This window comes from Gracilinanus agilis, chromosome 4 (assembly GCF_016433145.1).
Source record: "Gracilinanus agilis isolate LMUSP501 chromosome 4, AgileGrace, whole genome shotgun sequence".
Classification (NCBI taxonomy): domain Eukaryota; kingdom Metazoa; phylum Chordata; class Mammalia; order Didelphimorphia; family Didelphidae; genus Gracilinanus; species Gracilinanus agilis.
The window spans coordinates 6793827-6818112 of NC_058133.1; the positions used below are offsets into that span (position 1 = coordinate 6793827).

The following is a 24286-nucleotide window of genomic DNA, read 5'->3' on the forward strand; positions in this document are numbered from 1 at the left end:
GGGAAATCCTTAAGTCTAACCCCTTCATTTTACAGATGAGCAAACAGACCAGGAAAGTTACGTGAGGGAGGATTCAAACCCAGTTCCTCTTCTCTTGAAGTTCAGCATTAAACTAGGCTGCCTCCTTGGAATCCTTAAAACAATCTCAAAAATGTAGCTTTTATTCTCCTTGCCTATTGGATTAGTGAAATCAGGATTCAAATCAGTGTTTTTGAGCATATTTTGGGCAGCGAGGTATAGAAGCAGATAGAGCACCAGGTCTGGAACCAAGAAGACTGGAGTTCAAATCTGATCTTAGACTATTAGTAGCTGTGTGGCCCCATGCAAAGGATTTCCTTCTGTTTGCCTCGGTTTCCTCATCTGAAGAATGAATTGGAGAAGGAAATGGCAAACCACTCAAGTATCTTTGCCAAAAAAACCCCAAAAAACCCAAATGGGGTCATGAAGAGTCAGACATGACTGAAAACAACTGAGCAACAACCCACCACCACCAAGTATATTTTAGGTCATAACCTCCTATTTATCTGGAATGGTTAGGGAACGGGATGCTCTGGTTAATTTAATGCTTCGGTTGACTAGTTGACCAGCACGATAACCTGGGATGATTCAGAAGGCACTTCAAGCTTTTCCAAGGCATCAGCGCCATGACTATGAACAGCGGCGATCATTTTTTGGTCTGTGAAAACAAATAATGGCTCTTTGAGCCACCGGGTTGTTTGGAGTCTGGATTAATGGGAATTTATTGCTCCTAGCATTCAAACTACAATCAGTAAGGAAACGTGGTCTGCCATATTTCAGCTGATTCAAACATTTTTATTTCTCCATCTTGTTCTCTGCGCCAGATTTCAGAGGAAGTAGTTGAAGGTTAGCCAACTCTCTGATCTTTGAGATCATCCTGGGGCCATTTCTTTGCTTTCCCATCACTCCTAACTCCCATGTACTCAAACATTACAATGGCGAGATGTCCTCTGCCCACAATGTTGATAAGGGAGAGAGGGTGGCAGAAGGAGGTGTAGAATGTGGGAGCAAAGCTGGCAAGCTGGAAGGGTCCTCAGAGACCAGCTGGTCTACCCCACCTCATTTTAAGATGGAAAAAGTGAGAGAGGGAGAAGTAACTTGTTTCAGAAGTAGCAAAGCCGGGATTCCAACCTCGGTCCTCCGACACCAGGGTCAGGGCTCTTGTCCTTGCTGTAGGGTATCTTTCCTGAGTTGTTCGCTGGCACAAAGGAATGTGCTTCCTCCAGCCTGGCAGAAAGCAAATGCCAAAGAAGCAGAGTAATTCCCATGTGTGTGTAGAGGAAGCAGCATTTGTGTCAATCCAGCCTCTCATCTAATTAATTCTAATTTAGGAAATGATTCTTAAAGACTTTGGGCAACAGCACTGTTGGGGTTGGAGGGAAGGAACTACTAATGTCAATGAAGGCATCATCCCTGCTCTGGTGGAGAAGAAGATCCTGGCACATGTATTGGGGAGGTGAAAGGGAGATCAGGGCACAAGCATTGTTAAGTGCTTGCTATGTGCTGGACACTAAATATTATCTCCTTTGATGCTCACAACATTGCGAGGCAGATGCTATTAGTATTATTATTTTATCTGTTTCATAGTTGAGGTAACAGGCAGTTGAGATTAAATGATTTGCCTAGGATCACATGGCTAAGAAATGTCTGAAGCAGGATTTGAACTCAGGTCTTCTGAACTTCAGGCCCAGGACTCTTATACTACCTAGCTGCCTTGGTTGTTCATAGAAACCCTTTAATTGATTTCTCCCTCCCATCTGTCTTTGCCTTGACGTAAGAGTGGGGTAATGGAAAATGGGGGTTACATTCTTAAAGTAAGGGCAGAGAAGTGGATATCCTTTGTGGCCCCTTTTTGAGGTTTGAAGAAGTTCTTTGACCAATGTAGGGCAACCAGCCATGGTCTGTCTTGAAGATTAAGCACACTCCTAGAAGCCGTTAAAAAGCTGGGCACTCCCTGTAAGGTGTCAGTGAGACGAGAGGTGGAGGAGTGGTGTAATATAGGATCAACATTGCCTTGATTGCTTGGGGCAACCTGTCAGTTGCCCTGGTCAGAATGTTGACCGTGGCATGAGCCACAGGGCAAGTACCAACTTCCAGTTGGACCCAGGGTGGGTTCTGTTCTTTTCCCTACTTCTCTTCCATTAAAAAGCTGGGCACTCCCTGTATGGTGTCAGTGAGACAAGAGATGGAGGAGTGGGAGCTCTGGCCATTGGGAAGAGAGACAGCTCTGCAAGAAAACCCATCTTTGAGAGGGAATCCCTTGACACGTGTCCTTGCCATGTAGGACATACAATCCAATATAAGCTAGTCAGCAAGAGATACCACCCTCAGAACCAGGCAGCCACCCAGGGGAGCGGAGTGAGGAAACGCTTCAGGGCTGCAGCATCACAGATCTCGGTTGTCTTGGCTGGGTGATTCCCCAAGTGGGTGCTTCTCTACTAATGTGTCCCATGCATCTTGTAATGTATTCCAGCTTCCAGCTCAGCCCTCACAACCATCTTGGCAAGTCACTCCCATGGAAAAGGGGACAACCCTCTCCACCAGCCACACATAGGTCGGGCAAGCCAGCCTGGCTGAAAGAGCTGGGCACCTCGAGAGGGAGACAGGAGGCTGTGAGTGCAAGACAGTCAGACCACCATCTCCTCCTCTAAGATCCTGATGGAGGCAGCCCAGGACCCTGACCCTGAGAAGCTTGGGAATGGCCAGGTATCCAACCCAGCATCCTCAACCATCACTCTGGGAAGCAGCCCCTATAGGGACGCAGCCTTGGGACCACTCCTGCAAGGGCTACAGCCACAGCTACTGAAGACCCAGAAAAGAGGATTCTTGCCACCAAAGTCCTGGACCCTGTCCAGTGCTCACCATCAGGAACTGATATGATTTTATCACTGGAAATGGCATTTTAAAAAGAGGCCTTCACATCTCCTCTGTGGCTGGACTCTAGCAGTCATGGGGCCTTTCCACTGGACTTGCAGCTGGAATTTTCCATGTGTGTCTCCCCCATCAGATGGGAGCTCCTTGAGGTCAGAGACTGTCAGCCTTCCTTCTTGGAACCCAGGCACCTGCCATAGTACTGGGAACATAGCAAGCAGCTAATAAATGCTTTATACATTCATTCATTCATTCATCTCTCCATCCATTCTTTCTTGTGTGTACCTACTCTTCCCACCTAGGAATGCTGGGAAAATTTGTAGAACAATCCCAGGTTTGGTAGGGGAAAGTTCTTATAACAACTACTTTTCACCATCATCTCAATAAATGCTTTAGCTTTGAGCTAGCTGTGTCCTCCAGCTAGCTGAAAGATGAGCTCTTTAAATCTGTAGCAGTTCATGGGACCCTCAGACTTTCATGAACCTGGGATAGTCATCCCTTGAAGGAACCACTCAATGTCTGAGACTTGGGGAAAGGTAACCTCAGAGGGGGTGCTATATAAAGTTAATAATAATCAGAACCAGAGGTTAATTTAGAAAACATCTTCATTTTGTAGATGGGTAAACTGAGGCCCAGAAAGTCATCTGGACAATGTCACTCACTGTGGTAAGCAACAAATCCAGGATTTGAACCCAGATTCCCCCTCCTCCAAAGAGTTTTTTATTGCGCCATCTTACATCTCTCTCTCGCCATGGGCTATGCCCCAAATGAGATATGGAACAAGGAGAGCTCAAGAACCAGTCAGGCTCATTATGCCAGGACCTCAGGGCCCTAATTACCTTTTAAATTTTAAGTGATTGACCTCACACTTTGGCCTTCTGGGTGGCAAAACCGATTCTTCAGCTGCTTTGGACTTTGGTGGCTTTAGATCTTTCTCTTGGAATATCCCGGAATATAGTCAAAGTGGGTGGCCCCACACCCCTCTGGGATGGATGGTGAATGGCTGCTTGATTTATTTACCTCCAATGTTCTTTTCATAAAGGCTTTTCTTGAGCTGCAGTCACTTTGCTTCAGAGAACTGAGCTTTACCTCAGACAGGGAGCTTTATTTTGACGAGGGCCAGCAAAGTCAAATAATGAATAATCTGCTGTTTAGTTTGTACTTAATGCTTGAACAACCAGCCTTCTAAATCACATTTGTGTGTTAGAAGGAGAATTGGGTGTTCCCTATGGTCAGATGACTGCTAATGGGCCTTTCATTGTCCTTTGAAAGCTAAGAGCCAGGACACAAGGCTGGCTTCAAACTTGGGAGCTCTGTGACCTTGAGCTCATCACTTCCCTTCTCGGGGGACCAGGTCCACCATTTTGAAAATGATGGGGCTGGATGACATGATCCCTAGAAGGCTCATTTTCTCTCTTAATCTTGTCATCCTTCAGTGGAGAGTGTAGGCTCACCTTAACCCTTCTATATGTTACTTCTTTGAGTGGGAGGAGTGAAGACCAACCTTTACTATCTAGCCATGGAATTTGGGAGCTAAAAAGGCCAGAGTGACCATCTAGTGTACAGCTTACTCCCTGCCACAAAATGTTATAAATAATCATCCCTTCCCGGCTTGAAGATCTCTGATGATGGAGAGCTCACCCCTTCTCATTACTAGGAACTTCTTCCTGACATCAAGACAAAATTGGCCTCTTCTCTATCCCAACTAGTCCTCCCTATCTGAACTCTCCTCCAAGTGACAGTCCTTTAAATACTTCAACACAATTGATGTGTCTTGCTGGGTCTTTTCAATCAATCAATAGACATTTATTAAATGTTTACAATGAACCAGACTAAGAAATCTTAGATCCTTCAACCTGCCCTCACATGGCATGGGCTCAGTGCTCCTGGCCATCCTGGTTGCCCTGCTTGGGGCACTCTCCAGCTTAGCAACAGCCTTCTGAAACTGTATTGCCCAGAATGGAACACACCATTGTTGGGCTCAGCATTTAGATTTGGAAGGGACCTTCAAGATGTAGTCCAAACCTTCCATTTTACAGATGGGGAAATTGAGGGCCACACTGCTAGTAGGCATCTGGGACATAATTCAAACCCAGTTCCTCCTGACTCCAGGTCCAAATGTCCACTCCACTGAGCTGTCTTTCTAGTTTACTGAATGACTTTGTGCTTCAAGTCTACCATGGCAAGTTCACTTTTAAAAATTTCATAGAATCATAGAATTTCAGACTTGGAAGGAAACCAGATTAACATGACTGAAATCCCTTCCACAATGGACTTCAATCCTCCCTCCAGAAACAAGAAGAAGAAGGATAGCTAGCAGGTGTATAATAAAAGCTTTGCCTAGAGCTTTACCAATATTATCTCATGTGGTCCTCATAGCAGTCCTGGGAGATAGGTGCCATCACTAGCCACAGTTGGCAGATGAGGAAACTCAGACAAAAGGACTCTCCCAAGGTCATATATCTAGTAAGCATCTCATATTGGACTTGAGCTCTGGTCTTCCTGACTTGAGGCCCAATGTTCTATCTACCATATCCCCATGGCATCTCCTCTAGAATCAGAATTTTGGAGTTGGAAGGAACCTAGCCCAAGCCATACATCACTACAAATCAAACCCATCTCTGCTTGGTATACCGTGCTTTCCCATAAGTCCTCATGGAGAATCTGTCCAATAGCAGAGCCTCCCTTTAGCTCTCATGATAATATTTGGATTCCAAGTGAGCTCACAGGCTGCCCATCAGTTATTCTTCAGTCTAATCCTGTGACAAGTCCATCTCTCTCTGTTTCTTTCTCTCCGTGTCTCTGTCTCTCTCTCTCATCACACAGTACTTTCCTTAAGAGTCACAAGTAATGCAAATATTATTATCTTTACTTTACAGATGAGGAAATTGAGACTCTGAGAGTTTAACTGACTTGCCTGGATTCTCACAGTTAGAAAGTGTCCAAAGGAAAATTTGAACTCAAGTCCTTTTGACTCCAATTCCAGCACTCTCTCTAATATCACTTGTATTTATCAGTATCCTCCACTAGACCATAACATCTCTGAGAATAGGGAATTTATCGTACCTCAACTTTATGTCTTCCCCACAATAGCCAATACAGAGATTTGCAGAATGTTGCAGAATGTTGGTTGAATACATGAACTGAGAGTCACATCTTTATAGCATTTCTATATCCCCATGAACACGTCTCTCAGGCTCAGGACTAATAGACCTTCTTTTCTCAATGTTCTTCTATTTAGCTAGTGGAGAGAATACAGAAGATCTTATTCCAGATCTGAGTTGGGCTCCCTTCCAGAAAAGTAATCTCAGAAAGCTCCCATTGTGAGCCTCAGTTTCCTTCCCTGAAAAACTGGCCCTGGGAAATGAAGGTTCCAAAGTCTCTTTCAGCACTAAAGCCTATGGACAGCAGAAGAGGACAGCTTAGCCACCTCAGCCAGGAGGTTCCGAAGGTTCTTCCCATCTCTTTCTCCTGTCTTCAGGCAGCCTCCACTTAGAAAAGAAGCTTGTATAGTGCTCGGGGTGATCGTCTAAGACTGGCTTGCGCTTATGATTCTGGAAGATTAATTCAATAACTGCACGTTGGATTGAATTAGTGGGGGAGATGCTGGAGCCCCTAGTGCTTATGTAATATCCCGTTACAGTGATGAATTCCTTTTAAGTCCAGGCATCAGTCTAATAGCCACTGAGGTTCACTTCCTTCCTTCCCTTTCAGCCTCAGAGAATTTATTCCTGATGCGAAGATCTGAATTTAGTAACAATCACTCAGCCTCCAGTTAGGAAAATTTCCAATGATACTTGGGCAGAGATTAGACTCTCCCCGAAGTCTCCCTTCTCTGCCCCAGCTCGCTCCTTCCCTCCCTCCCTCCCCAAAGGTGTTCTGGGAATGCCATGCTTATTTCAGCCCTTTGAATCCGGACCCCCAGAATCTCCCCTGGGCCTCAGCTAGCGGGTTCCTCTTATGCAAAAGGCTCAGAGCAAGATCCAGTCTCTCACATCATGACTGGAGTGTCCCTGTTCACACTCAGTTCTAATGAATTCTACCAAGAAGTGTAGCGGCAGCCTCACCCTTTGGAAACTTTGGAAATAATCCTAGCAGAGTTTTTGCAGATGTCTGAGCAGAGGGAAGACTAGGAAAGAGTAAATCCAAGAGACGTTATGAAAATAAAATTGCAGGCTTGGAAAACAACTAAACAAAGGATGTGAATGGAACATTCTATAGCTCCCTAATAACTCTGGGTCAAGTATGGAACTCTTCTCTTGTCATTGAAAGTCTTACACAAAATGGCGCCATCGTACTTTTCCAGCCTTATTTGATTTATGTCGTCTAGAATCCAGCCAAACTGACATTCTTACTACTCCTCATACATGATACCCTTCCCCCTGCCTTTGGGTCTTTGCCTAGACTCTCTCCAAAGCCTGTAATTTGTTCCTGCTTCACCTGCACCTCTTGGAAGCCCTCGTTGTTCTCAAAGCTCAGCTCAACTTCTACTGATCTACTGGCCCCCAGCCCACTCCAGCTGCAGGTCCTCCCTCTGGATTAGTGTGTGTGTGTGTGTGTGTGTGTGTGTGTGTGTGTGTGTGTGTGTGTGTGTATGTGTGTGTGTGTGTGTGTGTGTGTGTGTCCTGACAGAAGCTGAGCTCCTTGTGGGCAGGGGCTGTTCTATTTTTGTCTCTGTCTCTTCCAGGCTTAGCATGAATGCCTGGCACATAGAAGGCACTTAATAAATGTTCATTGATGGAGAGATTGATGGTGAGGAATGATTATTTGGAGAGCCAGCTAGTTCTCCTGACCAGGGTGTTGTTTGGCTTTGGGTCACTTGCCATTGGGTTCCTCTGGCAGAGTCCGTTGATTAGCCCGTGTGACAGCATTCAAAATAATCTCAGCACCCCAGTGCTCCCCACACTAGACTGTTTTGACTGTGAAATGTATTGAAAAGCTGTTTCCTGTTTCTTGTGCAACCAGGGGAGGGGCTGGAGAGTTAACCAGCCTGCCCCAGGACTGGCTGCCCGGAGACAACCTGGGAGGTCCTTCTGTTCCTTCTCATGGCTCTAGAGGCTGCCCCAAGAGATGTCTGTGGTGGCATTTGGGTGAAGATGAGGGTGGGGTGAGGAGGAAGGCTTCACATAAAATTGTGATGCTTAAAAATCCTTCAAGTAAACAGGTCAATAAAGGCAGCTCTCTTCAGTTAGCCCTACACCCTCAAAGCAAAGCCCCCCAAAGCCCTTCTGACACTCTTGATAGGAATCCTCGCCCTAATTCAATAGTAACACAACCAACCAACAGTAACAACAACAGCAAACACCTTTGCGTTTATTTGATATTTACACATTTATGAGTGATTCTCTCACTGTAGAATGGACCATTCATTCATTCATTCATTCATCTATTCAACAAGCATTTATTCAGTGCCTAGAGAGGAAGCACGAGGCATTGTGTGCTGGATAAAGGGCTGGTCTCAAGGTTGGGAAGACCCAGTTCCAAGACCTTGAGTTCCAGACTCATTTGGAATGACTGATTCTGGGCAACTCACTTCCCTTCCCGGTCAGTGGTTCTCCAAGTGTTTTCAGGGGCCCTCGAGGGTCTCTGAGACCCTTTCAGGGAGTCCACAAGGTCAAAATTATTTTTACAATAATACAAAGATTTTGTTTATATAGCTTATAAACAGATTTGGAACTCTTAATAGTTTTTAAGAATCTCAAGGGCTCTTGAATCCCGAAAATGGGCTGTTCTAGATTACTCTTCTTTCTAGGAAATCTCAGAATCACCAGGGCCTGATCCCCAAAGCAGAAATCCAGGAAGGGGTCTTTGTGTCTCCAGTGTCTAATCCACACAGGAATAAAGACTGGACCTGAGATTTCTATAGGAAACTCCCAGCAGAGGAATCTCTCTATCAATGCAGGTTAGTCACCTCTTTCCAACTTAGAGTCTTAGAGAGTTGCCTAAAATACCCAGAGATTAAGTGACTCGGGCAGGGTCATGCAGCCAGTATGTGTCAGAGGAGGGTAAGAGCTTAGCTATAGAAAGTGTTTAATAAATGCTTGTGGAATTTAATTAGTTGAATTGAATTGAATCAAAACTGAAATAGTGACACTGTCCAGTCACTATTCTATACCTCTGGCTCAAGAAGGAAAATATAGTCTTCAGATGCATGGTTCCACCATGTTACTCCTCTACTCAGTCAACTCCAGTGACTCCCTCCTCTCCAGGATCAAATATAAGACCCTCTGTTTGTCATTCAAGGCCCTTCACAACCTAACCTCCCCTCCTTACCTTTCCATTCTTTTTACACTTTACTCGTCCACATATGCACTCTGATTCCATGACACTGGCCTCCTGGTTGGTCCACAAACAAGACCCTCCTTTCCTCAGCTTTGGGCATTTTCTCTTGCTGTCCCTCCTACCTGGAATGTTCTCCCATTTCATCTTGACCTACTGGCTTCCTTGGTTTCCTTTACATCCCACATAAAATCCCATCTTCTACAGCAGTGATTCCCAAAGTGGGCACCACCGCCCCCTGGTGGGTCCTGCCTTCCCTTCTGCCAACTGCTTCCTAATCACCCTGTATATAGCTTGTTTGTACATGTTTGTGTTGTCTTCTCCACTAAATTTCAAGCTCTTTGAAGGCAAGGATTGTCTTTTGCTTCCTTTTGACCCTCCAGTGCCTGGCACACAGCAGACACTTAATATATGCTTCTTGGCAGATTGCCACCGAACTAGAGAAAACATTTCAGAAGATTTCAGCCTTTTTCTCTGGCGTCTCAGCATAGGAGGTTATGAGGCAGAGACTATTATTTTAAATTGTTTCCTCGGTTGTTTTCTTATTGCAAAATTCATCCATTTTGCTAGTGAAAAAAAAAAAAAGGTTTGGTGCCTGTAGCGTTCTGTAGCTCAATTAGAGATTGGTGTTGAAAGAGAAAAGTAGAAGAAAGTGGGAAAATGTATCATCCAGCATTTCCCCACAATGCTTCTTTCCCCTGAATGACAAAAACCCCACCTGGCAGCTCTCTTGGTGATGATGCTGGATTTTCATGAGGACACACTAAGGGCAGTGACAATGGGCTTCCATGCTCCTGCTGAGAGGGAGAGCTTCTTCTCCCATTCACCTCAGCCTCGGTTTCAGAAGAAGAGTGGCTAAATCACATTAGTGGCAGTAATTTTGCAATGAGCCAGTCATTTCTTCTCATGCAAATACATCCAGAAAATGGCAAAGTGTGATGTTGGAACAAGGATGGTCAAGAGTCAACTCGGGAAGCTCCTGGGCCTCCTCCCCTGTGGCCTTGGAGGCATCCACCCAGAGGGAGGAGCTGTCTTCTCCTGCCTCTCCTTTGGAGCCAGGCTTCTCTCGGGTACATTTTGGGGGGCTCCCTTTTGTTGTTTTGGTTTGGGGGGGTTCTTTCGATCTATATCGTAGCAGTCACTGTGTAGCTTGTTTCCTTGGCTTGGCTTGACTCACTCCACTCAGACTAGTTTCTTTGTACGCTTCTCTGTATTCACCACAACCATCATTTCTTAGAACACAGTAATATTCCATGACATTCATGGATCATCATTTGTTCAACCATTCCCCAAGTGGTGGGCATCGCTGCTGTTTCTGATTCATCACTAGCACAGAGAGTGCTGCTATCCATACTCGGTGGTCTATGGGGACTTTCTTCTCGCGTTGGCTGAGTGCTGGAGTCTCTGGGTCAAAGGCTATGACTAGTTTAGTCCTTTTATTGGTGTAATTCCACATTTCTTTCCAAAATGGCGGGCCCAGTTCCACCGTTACCCAGCTTCCCACAACTCTTCCAACATGAGCTATCATACTTCGTTTTCCTCTTTGCCAGTTGGTTGGGTGTGAGGTGAAACCTTGGGGTGGTTTTGATTTCCATTTCTTTTATCAGTGATTTGGAACCTCATAGGTCAACTCAATAATTGTAATCACCTTTTAACTGGTCCTTGTACCTCCACTCTATGTCCTTTCTCATTCATTCTCCCCACCATGGCCTGAGCAGGCCTCCTAACATCCTGACCTAAGCACAAATCACTTTACTCAAAACCCAATCAAATAACTGTTTAACTCTGGATCCTGGCTGACACATCCCCCTCCAATCTACCTTTTCCCCTTCACCTTATCTTACGCTCCTTTTCCTATATGAGTTTCCAGCCAAATGGTTTTCTTTATCATCCACTATACTTGTTTTGACTGATCCTGCATCCTCACCTTGCTTATATTCAGTATTCTCTTCCCTTCTCCTTTTCCCTGTCAACTCCCCACCTTCCTCTTCACTTCTGAAACCATAATCAAATCAAATGTTGTTGCTATTGGAAAGTGTATGTCAAACCTCTCCCCATTGGGCCCAACCTTCTATTCCTTTAACTTTCCAAAGGAAAATATCCTTCTCTAGCCACCATTCAGGCAGCGAGGAGGCACAATGGATAGAGTGCTGAGTCTAGTCAGGAAGCCTGAGTTCACATTCAGCCTCAGATGCTTGCTAGCTATGTGACCCCGGGCAAGTCACTTAACCCTGTTGGTCTCTGTTTTCTCATTTGTCAAATGAGTTAGAGAAGGAAATGGCAAGCTGCTCCAGTATCTCTGCCAAGGAAACTCCAATTGGGGCCACAAAGAGTTGAATATGACTGAGACAACTGAACAATAAGCTGCCATTCCCCCATAGAATGTAAGCTCCTTGAGGGCCTCGCTTTTGTATTCCAGAACTCAGCATATTGCAAGTACTTAATAAATGCTTCTTTATCCATTTATTCTTTTTTTAAACCCTTAACTTCTGTGTATTGACTCATAGGTGGAAGAGTGGTAAGGGTGGGCAATGGGGGGTCAAGTGACTTGCCCAGGGTCACACAGCTGGGAAGCGTCTGAGGTCAGATTTGAACCCAGGACCTCCCATCTCTAGGCCTGGCTCTCAATCCACCGAGCTACCCAGCTGCCCCCTATCCATTTATTCTTGATTTCATCCATTCATGGAATCACCCACACCTGGAAAGGGCTCCCATGGCTCCATCTCCATCTTTTGGAATCTTTCACTTTCTTTCTGATTCAACGTGGATTCTCCTTCTTCCATGAACGCTTCTAGGGACCCCCCAGGACAAAGTGGTCATGCCTTAGCCATCAACTCTCCTTCACACTAGCAACCAACTCTTGGATGACTGGAAATACAACTAGAAACACACTTTAACACATAAAAGTTGCAAATGGCATTGCTCCCCCAATGATGTCCCCAGAGAATGTGCCATCAGGAGAGTAATCGAATCCTGGAGTTGGGAAGGATCCTGAGAGTGACCCTTTTTGGAACAGGAACCCCCCAGCACCTGCCCAGATATACCAATTATGTCTCATAAGCAAGGCAACTAGAGACTGAATGCAAGGGGCTCCCTTCAACCTCATTTTCATTTTTTTTTTTAAATTTTAAACCCTTAACTTCTGTGTATTGACTTATAGGTGGAAGAGTGGTAAGGGTGGGCCATGGGGGTCAAGTGACTTGCCCAGGGTCACACAGTTAGGAAGTGTCTGAGGTCAAATTTGAACCTAGGACCTCCTGTCTCTAGGTTTGGCTCTCCATCCACTGAGCTACCCAGCTGCCCCGGCTTCAACCTCATAAATACAACTGAGACCTAGTAAAATGGGACTGATGAATGGCATGTCATTATGAAAAGACTTACATGGTTTGAAAGAACCAGATTTGGCTAAATTAAGGAAGGAACCATCTTGAATTTGATGGCCTCAAAGGCTCTGCAGCTCTAAACCCATGTTCTTGGCTTTGAAATAAGTCAGTTCAACACCAATCATATAGGAAGTGGCTACTGTGTGCAGAACCCTCAGTAGGTGCTGAGAATTCTTTTGTCTTTAATGAAGTATTCCTTCTCCCCCCCCCCCCCCGAGAGGTTAGCTTTTGTGGGGCATCTTGGGGATGAGGGCTGAGAAGGAAGGAGAGATAACATATAAGTGACTATGAGGTAAGTGGAGGCAGGAGAATGTGAGCAACTGGGGGGAACTGTCTGTCCTCTGCAGCCTCGTTCTGATTAGGGCTTTAGTTGACTCCCTTTTTTCATGGAATGCACAAAAACAGCTTCCTTCTTCTCCCAGGGAAAAAGAGTCACAAGTCTGCAAAAGCCCAAGCCAAATGGATGAGGCGTCTTTGTACTTGGCCAAAGTACTAGATCAATAGAAAAAGAGAGAAGTAACCCTTTCCAGATGTCAGTTGGCTACGGTACAGCAGATGCTTCTGGCACAAACATGACAAAGGCCAGAGGAATGCCATCTGCCTTTTCTAGTGGGGGAAACAGGGTGAATCGGTGGAAAGGGGGCTGGCTGGGTTTGGGGTCCAAGACCTAGGTTCAAATCCTGGCTCTGCCATTAACTTACTTTGTGATCTTGGGTCAATCACTTCCCCATCTGGACCTCACTTTTCTCACCTGTACAATGAACAGAACGGACTCTAAGGCAGCCTCCACTTTTAGTGACCCAGTGACAAAACGGGTCACTGAGAGTCTATGATTCTGTCACTCATCAGAGTCGTGACTGCTGAGGTGAGAAACAGGAGCAACTTACCCACATCTCCACTAAAGTCCTTCTCTGATGCCCTTTTGTGGCATTCAGGGGACCCTGGGCTCTCCGAGGCTTGGCCACCGCTGAACCAGGCTGGCAGGCTCTACTGAGCTGGACAGAACTTAAGAATGGGCCCAACAATGCTCTGGGTTTTTGCATTAACTATGAAAAAAGGGGATTCTTGGGTCAGTTCATGCTCTAGTACCGAGCTTCTTCATCTGGGGGCCTTTTGGCTAATGATTTCAGTCCAGTGGATTTTCCTTGTAATCCTGGACTTAAAAACCTCATTTTGAGAAGGGGGGCTTTGGCGGCACTCACTGACTGCCCATGGGGGCCGCGAGGTCACACACATTGAGCTCCCCCCACGTGAGAAGGCCCTGGCCTGCCTCAAATGACCTTCCCTTTGTTTTGTGGTGGGAGCCTTGTTTTTCCTGCTCTCAGCCCTCCTGACTACACACACACACACACACACACACACACACACACACTCACACACACACACACTCACATCTGTTCTTCATTGTGTTCTCAGTCTCACAGAAATAGGATGCTTAGATGATTAATTATTAACAAGAATTAATTGTAGTTATCAATAATAATCATCATTAATTACTATTACTCTAGGCTGGGTCTAATTAATCTCTACATTTCTTTTTACTCTTTGCTAGCTTAATAAATAATAATAATAATAATAGCTAATGTTTCTATAAACTAAGGTCCTAAGCACACGACCAATTTATCACATGTGATCCTCCCAATAACCCTTGGAGGGGGGTTTTGTGTTATTATTATCCCCATTATACAGAGGAGGAAAAGGAGGCAAATAGTGGTTAAGTGACTGGCCCAAGCGGCCCAACATCACATAGCTAGTAAATGTGGGAGGCTGGATTTGAAGTCAGGTCTTCCTGACTCCAGGCTAGGCACTCTCCCCACTGTGCCACCCAGATGCTTTCATTGGCTTTCAGTAGCCCCATAGTGCTTTGTCTGCTTCCCACAATTCCTCTGCTCTCTCCCCTACATAGGACTCTAAGGTGGACGGGGTTAGACTCAGTCAGTTCTAAAGACTCCTCCATGTCCTCCATGGTGCTAAATTCCCACGCTGACACCAATGATCTGTGGAACCTCGAATAATCTAGTTAACAGCTCAGGGATCAAGATAGAGAGAGAGACAGAGACAGAGAGACAGAGAGACAGACAGAAACACAGAGACAGAGACAGAGAGACAGAGGCAGAGAAACAGAGACACACACACACACACAGAGAGAGAGAGAGAGAGAGGGAGAGAGAGAGAGGGAGAGAGAGAGAGGGAGGGAGGGAGGAAGTTGGTGCCAATCTAAATCAGTAGAGAGGGTGTTTCCTCGTCCCAAAATCGCTTGTTCTGATGGAATAACGGGTCTAATACCTTCCTATTTGATGAGAAAGTGGTAGTGACTGCAATGCTATAGACAGAGATGGATGGTACCTTGGTTGGGGGACATGTTTATCACACTGGGACTTGCCTTACTTTCAGACCTGCAGCTTTCCTTTCAAAAATGGAATTGTGAAAGGAATGAGTTGTGAGTTTTTCCCTGTTAAGGGAATTTCAAGTATCAGAGAGCAGGTGAGATTAAGAAAGGAAATGAGCATTTATTAAGCACCTACTATGTGTGAGGTGCTGTGCAAAGCACTTTACAAACATCTCTTTTGATCCGCATAATGCCAGGGAGGTAGATACTCTTTATTATCCACATTTTACAACTGTGGAAACTAAGGCACACCAAGGCTAAATGATTTGCTCAGGGTCATAGAACTAGCTACTGTCTGAGTCTGGATTTGAACTCAGGTCTTTCTGATTTCAGAGTTCTCTATCTACTCTGCCCACCAGCTGCCTCTAGGCATGTCCTTGAAATTATCGTGGAGGCTATTCCTGCCTGACTCCATGCTTACAACCCCCTCTGTTCAAACAAAGTTTCTCCTGGGCTTCCTTCCCTTGTATCCCCCCAGTTTTCGGCCACATGACAAGGAGTACTAATCTTGGCTAATGTTTTAGTTATCTCACAAACTCCTTCCAAATAAAACAACCATCACCCATTAACCCAGGTAAAATATTGGCTTCTAATGAAGGAAAAGGACAAGGTGGAAATTTCCGGCACCAGGGCAGGCTGAGGGGAGACGTACTTTTGGCTTGGGAAGCTCTTTGGCCCCCACTCTCTTCTCATCACACCATGAAGACGCCCCTCCACTTGGCCAATCAGGGAGGCCGGGCTGGAAAGGCGACAAGCTGTCCAGCATTGAGTGAGGTTAAAATTAGCACTGGATGGAAATATGGCCATGCCGCCGAAAAATGTCAAAGAAGAAGTCTCTGCTCAAAGGAGGTTCTTGGGGGAGAGCTGGAGCAGATGCCAGGGTTAGTTAGCAGACTTTCCTTTCAGGTTCTGAAAAGTCTCCTCATCCAAAGGCACAAAGGATCCTGGGAGAGGCAGGACAGGGACAAGAAGAGGCTGGGGGGTTTGCCCAGATCCGTTGCCACTTACCTCCCAGACCATAATGGCCCTATTGAAGGTTCCACTGCCCTACATCTGTTTGTTTGGAAAGATATTGAAGGCATTGGCCAAACTATAACGTATTCCCCTTGCTGAGCAAAGCATATAGTGTGTGGCTCTCCATCTTCCAAATATTGAAATCAGCCCCGTGTCTGTCAAAGCAGATGTCTCAGGATCTGTCTGGAAAGGTTGGGCAATATCGTCACTTGGGACAATCAGGAATGTCTGGGACAGATCATTTGAGGAAAACAGTTCCTTTCTTGTCAGGGGAAAGTTTGTTCTACTCTCGTTGCTGTCTTTGTGAGTCTGTGATGCTCCCCAGCTTGCCATTGGCGAGCCTGCACCCCTAGGGCCAGGGCTGAATCCTTTGGAATCCTGGGAGATTGGCAGTGCCAGGGACCGGGGCATGTGTGAGCTATTTAATGGGACCCAGATGCTGTCATTCTGGCCCGACTTGAGAGGAATCGAGGACAGAGTGTGACAGTGGGACGAGTCTTGGAATAAGAGGCAGAGGACGCTGGCTCTGACTCCTACTAGACAGTGACAAAATAATGGCTAACTGCCTTTAAGGTTCATCCACACTCTCTCCTTTGATCCTTAATGATATTACAGGCAAGTTTACTGAGGCTGAAAGGGCTACTCAGGCAGTACCTGGAGCTCCATCCAGTTTTGGCCACGACCTTTAGAAAGACCATTGAGAGGATCCTGAGGGTTCGAAGGAAGGCAACCAAGATAGCAACAAGCCTTAGGGTTATGCCATATAAGGGAGGGCTAAAGGAATTGGGAATGTTCCATCTGTAGGAGAGAAAGTTCTTAAATATTAGGGCTGATGTGGAAATGAACTCAGTATATTCTGTTTGATCTCACAGAGCAGATAGAAAGAGATAGCATGGTGTAGGGGCTAGAGTGCTCAGTTTGGAAGCTGGGTTCAAATCCTACCTCATATGCTTACTAAATACAAGGCTTTAAGCAAATCACTTGATGTAAGGAAAATTCTAAAATTATAGGCATCCTTCCACATCAAGATTTTCCCTATCATGGTTTTGATATATTGCAGGTCAACATAAGAAATTAAATGGAGGGAGGAGCGGCTGAAGGGAGCTAAGTAGCTCATTAGATTGAAAGCCAGGAGGTCTAGAGATGAGAGGTCCTGGGTTCAAATCTGACCTCAGATACTTCCTAGCTGTGTGACCCTGGGGAAGTCACTTAACCCTTATTGCCTAGCTCTTATGGCTCTTCTGCCTTGGAGCCAATACACAATACTGATTTTAAGATGGAAAGTAAGAGTTTGTAAAGAAATTAGGTAGGAAATACGGGGTAGTTTTGTGGAAGCCACAGATGATACATGAAGGCCAGAAGATAGCAGAGATGAAGTTTAGAAACTCAGAAATGCATAAACTATATGTACAACATTGAATCAGATCAACACATTTTATCTTTGAATATCATAAAGATACACAATCTCTTCTTTAAAGTTAAAACAAGTAAAAAGTTAAAGTTAGTGAAAAGACCATGAGAGCCAGCAGAGGATACACAAAGACTAGGAATGCCAAGATCTCTTCAGGTTGACCTCCAGTGGAGCCCATGACCAGATACTACCCCGAATTTTACATTAAGGTACTGCAAACACCCCATAAGAGAAAAAGGAGACATTCTGACTTCTTCTCTGCTACGAAGAGAGGACCAACGTTTTTATGTGGATTTTCCAGAACTCAGGTGTGCCATCTCCCTAACCCCCATTGTGTGGCAAGGGTGCCTCTATGTACAGCTGAACGGATAGTCTTGAGAGGTCGTGGGTTCTCCCTCCCTGGAGGTCTTCCAGCAAAGGCTGGAGGAGCTCTTGTCTTTGTCAGGAGCACAATGGACAAGATGGCTGCTGAGATCCCTTCCAACTCTGAGAAAGTGCAATCCAGAGGGATGGGGGGCAGGTGGGATCACTTGGAATCCTGAAATCCTCAATACAAATCTCCCATGGTGTTCTGTTGGCCACACTAGACCACTTCCCAAGGGATCTTGATCTGGGATTAGAGGTGAGGGCAGAGATAGGAAAGCTCTGGTCCTACTTCTGTGGCTCCCCCCATGGGGAAGCAGGCAACAGCAGGAGCAAACATATCAAGTGTCTTTGGTTCAGAGCCCTGTCCTGGGTGCTAGAGGAGATAGAAGTTTAATAAAGGTCTTTGCCCTCTAGGAGGGAGTTTTTTTTTTTTTGGTAGGGGGATAGTGTGCTATTCAAATGTAAATTAATTGGTGTAGGCAGGGAACTCCCACTTTGGAAGCTCCCTCTTGCCATACAGTTTATTACCTGCCCTTCTGCTTTTTTCCCTAGAGAATTGCCTAGACTAGAGATTAGAGGTTGAGTGAGTTTTCCAAGGTCACTCACTCAATGTGTCAGAACCAGCTGGCTGCCCTTTGAGGAACACATATGGATACACTGCCTGCCATAATACAGCAATGGCTGCCATTTTACTGCCATTCATTGTCATTCACATTTTGCCAAGTTACTGAACCAAGGTCTGAGGTAGAAGGTTATCTTCACTTGGGGTGACAGTAGAGGTATCAGGAAAGGCTGGAGGACTCTTGAAGATGATCAGTGGCAGAGAAGGTACATCAGGAGAGGACTTGGATCAACCAGCAGTTCCCTCTCTTAGCCAAGCCCCATAAGGTCTCATCCATAGCACCCACAGAACCAAAACCTTTCTTGTTCTTTTCTTATCTGTTGATGGTTGTTCATTTAAGAACATAAAGGGCAAGGGGAAGAAAAAGAATGTTTGCTGATGGCTCCTTGGTATTAAGAGAGGATCAAGCCATCATGGTCAAGTGCTTTGCTTTATGCAAGATTGGAGATGAAGCATATGGGTTCAAATTCCAGCTGTTCAGCTTTCCACCTCTGTGATGGTGGGTAAGTCACTTCACCTCCACAGGTCTCAGCTTCTTCATCTGTAAAATGAAGGAGTTGAACTGGATGAGCTGCAAAAGTCCCTTCTAATTCTAAGTGGATAATACTCTGATTCTAAATCCTATGATTCTTTGATCAAAGTTAATCCTCCTCTCTTGACTCCTCCCTAGTCCCTCTTTTTCCTCAACATACTGCTTTAGCCCCATCTTTGGCACGAAGCCTTTCCTGCTCCCCTCACCAGTCAGTGTCCTCCCTACCGAAGGACCTCATATTATTTGCTTTTGTATATATTTGCATTTTTCACCATGTATTTAGACGGTCTGTATTTACATATGTACTTGTGTCCCCCAGTAGAATGTGAGGTCATTGGGAGTAGGAATGGTTTTACTCTCCACTTGGGTCCCCAGCACTCAGCTCAGGGCCTGGTTTGTCATTGCTGGTGGACTGAATGAAGATCCAGGCTAAACAGTAAACTCTTGTGCTAATCCCATGGCCCTGAGGACATAACAAGAAGAGCTGGATATCCCTACAGTTTATTAAATGGGAAGCAAAAGAAAATGCCATGTGAGGTTTAGGCCAGGGTTATTTGGGAATCATAGCATTATAGATTTAGAGTGAAAGGGACTTTAAAGACCATTGAGTCCACTTCCTTTCCCCATCCTTCTTTCCATTGTACAGATGAGTAAACTGAGGCAGAGACACTAAATGAATTGTTCAGGGTCATGAAACCAAGTTTCCAGTGATTTATTTTGATTGATTCATACTTTGTGCTCTCTCTGTCTCTCTCTCTCTGTCTCTCTCTCTCTGTCTCTCTCTCTCTCTCTCTCTCTCTCTCTCTCTCTCTCTCTCTCTCTCCCCTTTTTGATGGAAAGAATATATTTACCACACACAATGGGTTGAGTTGCTAGTAGTTATTCAACCAATTTTAAGTGAATGACTTGGTAGAGTAAATGTCATGGGTAGTCAGGAGAGAAAGAGGAGGAGATGCTGGCATCTTCTCTCCAGAAAGCCTCCAGAGAAGAGGTGGGTGAGCCTCAGTAGCTGTACTAAACTCTTCTTAGCACCCAAGCACCTTGGTTTGAATTACTGCTTGGTACTTCCTGCCTGTATGCCTTTATTCTGTCCTTTCACCTAATCTATAAAATAAGGGGTTGGACTAGATGACTCTTAAGGTTCTTGTCAACTCTGAATCTGTGATCCTCTGACTCGAACTGGTTCTTGAAACACACATGGGATTTGGATGGAGATGCAGTTCGAAGAAGGCATTCCAGGTAGAGAGAAACCCACATAATTACATTTCTAATTCAATTTCCCTTCCCTTTGGGAGTTTTTCTGTTTGTTTGAGTTGTTCTTGCTTTGTGGTCACATCTCCCTATCTTCTGGCTTAGGCAGGAAGTATAATGGCAACTGCATCTGGCCTCACATAGACCACTCTACCCATAGTGCCCTCCCCTCTAAGGAGTATGGAAGTGTCTTTCCCCATTTGCTTTCTGAAGCCCAGACTGGATGTTACAATGAATCAGAGTGTGGTCACCTTTTAGATGAATTTGATCATTTTATTCATTTTCTTGGATCCCTCCAGCACTTAGGGCAGCACCTGGCTCATAGTTAGTACCACTTTAGGAACGATTATTGATTTGTTGGCCATAGATTTTAGAGACTGGAGGGATGGTTTTCTCCCTGTGTCAATTCATAATTCATAGAAGTTTACCAGACGAGGCAAGGCTTGGGAACAGAAGAAGACCAAGTCGATAAAGACCCTGGGAGCTAGATCTCTTCCCATCTTCCATATCATTTCACTGGTGGAAGAATCTCCCAGATGAGAAAACTCCATCCACCAAAGCTGGCCAAGACCTTCCCTACAACTTGAGAGTTGAAGATCAAGAGCACTTGGGAGGTTCAATAATTTGTCCAAGGACCTACAGCTGGATAAGTCTAAGGTGGGACTTGAACCTATGTCCTGCTGACTCTGGGGCTGCCCATTACATCAACTTCTCTCCTGGCTTTGAGAAAAGGGTTGCTAAAAATATTTTTCATTAACTTTCTCAGAGAAGATATTAGATTGTTGTGTGTTTTGCTTGTGTAGAATGAAGTCTTCTGTTTATTCACAGGTCACACACTATGCAAAGGAGGCCAGGCCCAGCTCCATGTCCTTGCCTCACCCTCATCGGTGCACCTCAGCCTTGATGTGGACTGACCACTTCTAGAGGTGAGCTTCTGGAGATGCCAGACTGAGGCCTCACTTCCCTTCCATTCTCCTTTCTAATTTAGGCACAAAGGTCTTGAATGTCAACTGCGTAACAACTTCTGATTTTGTCACTTTTAGTAAGAATTTCTCATGACAGGATAACATCCTACAGTTTATAAAGTGACTTCACATGAACCCTGGGAAGTAGGAAGTGAAAATTATATTAGACCCATTTTATAGATGAGGAAGTTGAGGCTTAGAGAGGTTAAGTAAGTAGTTAATAAGTGTCAGAGGAAGAATTTTACCTTATTTCTTGACTTTGGCAAGTGCTGTTTCCATACCACAGTTGCCTCTTCCAATTAAAGATGAGATTCCACAAAGTTGAATATCAGAAATTTCATTTGAAATTCTCTAAGATCTCAGCTTTCTGCTATCAAGCTTATGTCGATCTTAGTACTTTGTAAATGCTCTATTATGTGGATTTTTTTAGAACAGGGACTTTCATGAGATCCTAGATCTCTAGCTTATAGAGACCTTAGAGCTCATCTAGTGACCAAATCACAGGATTTCAGAATTAGATGAGGTCTTGGTGGCCATCTTGTCTGGTACCCCAAAAGAACTCCATATATAAAACACTCAGTTATTGTGTCTTGAAGACCTTTAATGAAGGGGGGTCTCACTTCCTCTCAAGACAATCTAGTCCACTATAAACTTGCTCTAATTGTCGGGAAATTTCCTGCAATCAAGCCTAGGGTTGCATTGCACCTCTAGAACTTCCCCTCTGTTCCTAAGTCTAGTCTCAGAGGCCAAATAGGACAAGTCTAATATCCATTCCATGTGAGAGTCCTTTGAATGCTCCCAAACAGCTAAATATTCCCTTCTCCTAGAAAAACACCCCCAGAGACTTCAAATCATTCTCAAAACCAGAAGAACATTATACACAGAGGCTGATATACTGTGGTACAATCAAATGTAACTGACTTCTCTACTAGCAGCAATGCAATGATCCAGGACAATTCTGAGGGACTTATGAGGAAGATGCTCTCCACCTCCAGAGGAAGAACTGTGGGAGCAGAAACACAGAAGAAAAAAACTGCTTGATCACATGGTTCAATGGGGATATGATTGGGGATATTAACTCTAAACAATCACCCCGGTGCAACTATCAATAATATGGAAATAGCTCTTGATCAGTGATACATGTAAAACCCAGTGGAATTGCATATTGGTTACAGGGAGGGTGGGGTAATTGGGAGGGAGGGAAAGAACATGAATCATGTAACCATGGAAAAATATTCTAAAAAATAAAAAAAATGAATCAACCAACTAATTAATTAAAGCTTTTTTGAAAAAATCATTCTCAAAATATATACAGCTGAGGCTTTTCATCATCCTTGTCTTCATGCTTTGGACATTCTCCAACTGATCAAAGTTGACACTAAGCTAAAGGTCTAACCTCATTTTACTGCTGAGGAAATTGAGACTCAGAGAGATTAAGAAAATTCCTCAAGGTCATTCAGCTACAAAGAATCAAGGGCAAGATTTGAAGTCAGATTTGTAGGCTTCAAATTGAACACTGTTGCCATTAGACCAATTTATTTGCCCTAGTATACCTCTGACAAAGCCATTTTGGGGTGAATCTTGCAAAATTACAAAGCAACAAAAATTTCATCATGAGAGCAAGAAATCTTTTTCAGTTTGTAATTAGTGAACATAAAAATTTCAACATTTCCATTTTGAGGGACTTTTTATTTACAAAAGAAGTCAATTGTTATCAAATTAATCTTCAGTATTTTTTAACTAATGTTGCACATCAGATTCACATGCTCAATTCTTTGCATGATTCAAATTCCAAGATCTGGATATCTTCTACTTAGTTTAACTCCTAAGGACCTGTTTGGCAGGGATTTTTTTGAGGAAAAAATCATGACAAGTTAAAGAAAAACTGAACTAGACAGGCAAATATATTTCATGTGATCATAGATCTTGAGACTTGTAAGGCACCTTTAAAATCTTCTTGTCCTGATTCTTATATTTAACCAGCTGTGGCTTTGGGCAAGTCATTTAACATTTCAGTCTGTTTCCTCATATATCGAATAGGGATACATAATACTTGTTCTACTTAGCATGTAGGACTACTGTAAAGGAAGGTCTTTATAAACCTTAGAATAATATATAAATATGAGTTACTATTATCACTATGGCTAGACATGAATATTGAAGATGACAGAATAAAAATGACTAACAAGGAGTTGAGTCCCATGAAAAGCAGGGAAACAGCAAGAGAGAACTCAGATTCCTTCCTTAAATTCAAGTCAGTTAGACTAGGTGACCTCCATCATTGGGTCCTGAAAGAACTGCTGATGTGATGCTCGAGCCCTTATCAGTGATCTTAAATAATAACTCCAAAATAAGAGAGGTGCTAGAAGATTAGAGAATGGATGATGTTTTCTGGTTTTCAGAAAGGAGAAAACAAAACCTAATAACTATAGGTGAGTAAGCTTGATTTTGATTTCTGGAACAATTCTGCAACAGGGCTTTTAAGAGATGGTTGGCCAACCTCTAGTGAGGAGAGTGGCAAATACAAAGAGACAGCCTGGCTTTAACAAGAACAAGTCATTTTAGACTAACCTCGTTCCTTTGTTAGAATGATTGACTGAACTGCTAGATGAGGGGAATGTGGTGAACCTCACTTCCCTAGGCTCTCGATAAAACATTGTATGCTATACTTCTGAGAAAGATGAAGCAACGGGATCTAGGTGAGATTAGAATTAAATAGATCCAGATCTTATTGGGCGATTGTTCTCAAAGGGGAATTGTTCCTGGTTCATTGTCAATGTAGTGGGAAGTCTCTAGTACCCCACAGATCTATTCTTGGTCCTGGATGGTTTAACATTTTTATCAATAACTTGGATAAAGGCATAAATAGCATGTTCATCAAATTTGCAGATGATGCAAAGCTAAGAGGCATAGCTAATGCTATTAATTGAACATGAAATAAAAGGGAAAACTTACATCTTATGGCTTTTGTTTGTTTTCATCCCTGCTATTAAATTTAGCCTAGAAGAACTTGTTCCTAGTGGACATATGCTGGCTTCTAGTGACCACTATTTCCCTGCCCAAGTGTCCCTAAATTATGCCAATTATCCTTTCTAATAATTTTATAAGGAGACTATTCAAGATATTCAATCCATAGAATCTGGAATTTGGTTCCCCTTCCCCATTTAAAAAATTGAGACTTCTCC

General features: G+C 44.2%; 1 protein-coding gene across 1 annotated transcript in view; it reads left to right on the top strand.

The window, feature by feature from the left end:
• PTGER3 (prostaglandin E receptor 3) overlaps window positions 1-22035 on the top strand; it is a 61620-nt gene extending 39585 nt beyond the window's left edge. The window contains exons 2-3 of the transcript XR_006506161.1: window positions 20965-21062; window positions 21929-22035. The gene's annotated coding sequence lies outside the window, so the exon portion shown is untranslated. The remainder of the gene's footprint in view (window positions 1-20964; window positions 21063-21928) is intronic.
• Window positions 22036-24286: the final 2251 nt, after the last annotated feature.